The following is a 3,691-nucleotide window of genomic DNA, read 5'->3' on the forward strand; positions in this document are numbered from 1 at the left end:
CAAACAAACAAAACCATATTAGTGGATTTAATGATGATTGATACACCATTTTGTTAAAAAATATTATTTTGAAAAGTAAATGTCTACCAATCGATTGGTTATTATACAAGCTACGGTGGTCTGGTGTGATGTCTATTTCTATCATTTACATTAGAAGGTAAATTCAATTGCATATGATTTCAAGACATGAAAGATTAATCATGTGTTTATATATTAGAAGACCAGGGTTCTAGTGACACACAGAGGTCACAAAGGTCATCAACACAGCAAATGGGGTCAAGTATAGAATGTTTATTTCTTTTATATTGTGTGCACGGGTCTATCTGCATTTATACGTGTGTGTGTGTGTGTGTGTGTGTGTGTGTGTGTGTGTGTGTGTGTGTGTGTGTGTGTGTGTGTGTGTGTGTGTGTGTATGTGTGCCGTCCTGATGGCTTTCACCTCACGCTCTATGCTTTAAAAGTCCATTTGGACTGGTGCCTACAATCACCTTCTACTCGTCGCTGTGGTAACGGAGCCAGGCCTAATTAGTATGCATTATCAATTAACAAACTTAATAGCCGGCAGATTGATTAGATCCTCAGTTATAGGGGCAGAACTCAGGCGAAACACGGAATGAAAAATAACCATACACACATGCTCTCTCTCTCTGTCTCTCAGTCTCTCTCTCTTTCTCTCTATCTCCCTCACACATAAGTCTCACACACTCACACTCACGCAAATGTACACGCGCGCGCATATACTCGCACACACACACACACACACACACACACATACACACACACACACACACACACACACACACACACACACACACACACACACGGCAGCTCACTAACCCTCTCCTCCTCCTCACTTGTGTAATTACTGTATGCATATGGCAGTGAGTGGATTGGGAATGAGGCAGTGTGAGGTTTTAAATAAACCTTCAGCTTATAATGAGTCAGGCCGCCATGGCTAGTTTACCTCTGATTGTGCTCCACTCTAATGAATGACAATCCCTCTCTGCCACACACACACACACACACACACACACACACACACACACACACACACACACACACACACACACAGCTTTTTATACATAATACACCTTCACACGTATACAATGTACCTATACATACCATACACACCTGCTTATAGGCATACAGGCATACACACCAAACCGCACACACACGCCTGCATGTACACGGGTGCTCGTGTACACGCGGGTGCGCGCATTCACACACATTGAGGATGTAATCAGGCGTTAGGCTTTCCCTCCTATCAGTCTAATGGAGGTTAATGAATGATTAGGTCTAATAATTTTGGAGTGGAACTCTACGTTGCCGACGCTATGCATCAAACATGAAGGCACTGATGGTCTGAGAGTCTAACTAAAGGCAAACAGTGATGTGTTGCTGTTGGCAGGAAACAATATGCCCGCATATAGCACAGCCAGACATTATTCTTGACATGATATATAGTCATAATGTTGGCCTGCTTAAATTGTTACACTGGGTTGTGAGGAGGAATTATTGTAGGATTATACATTCTATTGTTATTATATGTTCCTCACATGTTTCTTTACGATATGTTCTACATAATATGCATATTGATAATAGGCACAGGCCTGGTGTTATATTTACAGCTTGTACCTACTGACACAAAGTGTTTCTCTCGTATAAATGTGGCCAGAGCCATTCTTCATAATGGCACTTTATTACTTTACCACCCATCTGTGTGTCTATAATATACTTCGCCCCATGATATCATGTAATTAAAGCACAACCACCACTACCTTGAAACAGTGTCGCCAACTGCCTCATCAATTACTGACTGGTCTGGAAACTGTCCATGGTGCTGAAATCATCAGGAATGTCCTTCATACAGTGCAACCCTCTGTGTTTATTTAACTCGGTTTGCTTTTAAATGTTTGTGATGCAGTTCCAGAGAAGCTGGTTTCCTGAAATTTTGCTATGCAAACAAACATGCATATCTCTGCTCCTCCCCAAATTTGAAAATCGAAATTAGATGAATATTTACAGGTAGCTTGCTACAGATAATAAATAATTATTTATAGTTTTCTTTCCGATACGGATATACATTAGTAGGCTAGAGGTATATGCCAGAATAATGTAATTCAGTCTATCTCAATTATGTTTACATTTCATGTTCCTATGGGAAGCAAAATATTTTTAAATGCGGTTTTCTTCCATTTGGCGAAAGTCAACTAAATTAATCTTGCATGTAGTTTCTTTCAAATTATATATTTTTTGTCTTTCTAGGATATCAACCAGTAACTAAATGTTACTGAACCTGCAGATGGAGTGCCCAGTGGCTCACCTGGTACGAGCGCATACCACATAAATAAGGCCTGCTGGCCTGGGTTCGAATCCGTCCCAAGACTCTTTAGTGCATCTTATGTTCTCTCTCTCTCTCTCTCTCATTATATCCTGCCATTCAGGTGTGCTCAAATCTCTAAATATATATTATAAATATTCAACTTGTTATTTTCAAATAACATTTGAAGATGCAATACGGGATCAGGGACAATGCAATGGAAGGTGTTTTGGAATTTTGCTGATTGGATGCATATTCTCTGCATCATTACTGTTGTCTTACTAAGCTGGTAGTTTAACAGTAATATTATGTATGTTATGATTAGGGCTGGGAAATATACCGATTATATCGATATCATGATATTAGACTAGATATCGGACACGAGTTTGGATATCATAATATCATTATATGATTTCATACAAAATCTGCTGGTCTATACAAGCACATAATGTGATGTGAGCTTGTAGATCTATTTTCATTATTTTTTTGAAAATCTAGAAAACATATATATATATATTTTTTTAAATCTTCACAATAAGATATTATCGTCCCAATAACAATATTTAGGTACGGATATTTTGTAAACAAGAAATCGTGACATTCGATTGATTGAAACGATGTTCTCTCTTTTTTGAAAATCTTGAAAACATTTGTTTATATTATCTTCACAATAAGCTATTATCATCCCAATATCAATATTTAGGTATTTTGTAAACAAGAAATTGTGAAATTTGATTGTGTCTATAATGGCCAAGCCCTGTAGTCATGATAAATGCAGTGCTCCTGCATGCACATGGGCCATGCATAGAACCTGTGACCTACTACATCCCTGAAAGTCCAATTCACATGGGCATTAAAATGCAAACGCATGCATATTTCACAACATTAAAATTTATGAAGCATTTAAAGCACTGTCCCTCCAGTAGTAAATCCTAATGATCTAATTTCCTATTCATAATATTCAGACTCGCCACCTCTATGCAGTGGCATCAGGAAACGTTACCGTTTCAACCATCTCAGATGCTGGAAGAAAACTGCTGTTGACACTGCAGGCACACAGAACCACCATACAACACACGGCACAATCAGGCCCATGCACGCACACACACCGCCAATACGCACATGCACGTACACACACACACACTACCAATACACACATGTGCATACACTCAAATGCACACATGCATACACGTGCGCCAACAGTGACTTTAGTAGTGCAGATGTGCACCCGGTCTCCTCTGCTGCACAGTGGCCCAGTTTGCAGCCATCTCCCTCCTCTGATGTATAACTCGTTGTCCAAGCCTTAATGTTGATTTATTATCCGTCCATAAATTAGAAAAATATGTTTGAGAATTCTGCGGCGCAGCCAGG

Source organism: Protomyctophum bolini (genome assembly GCF_963924005.1).
Source record: "Protomyctophum bolini genome assembly, chromosome: 6".
Classification (NCBI taxonomy): domain Eukaryota; kingdom Metazoa; phylum Chordata; class Actinopteri; order Myctophiformes; family Myctophidae; genus Protomyctophum; species Protomyctophum bolini.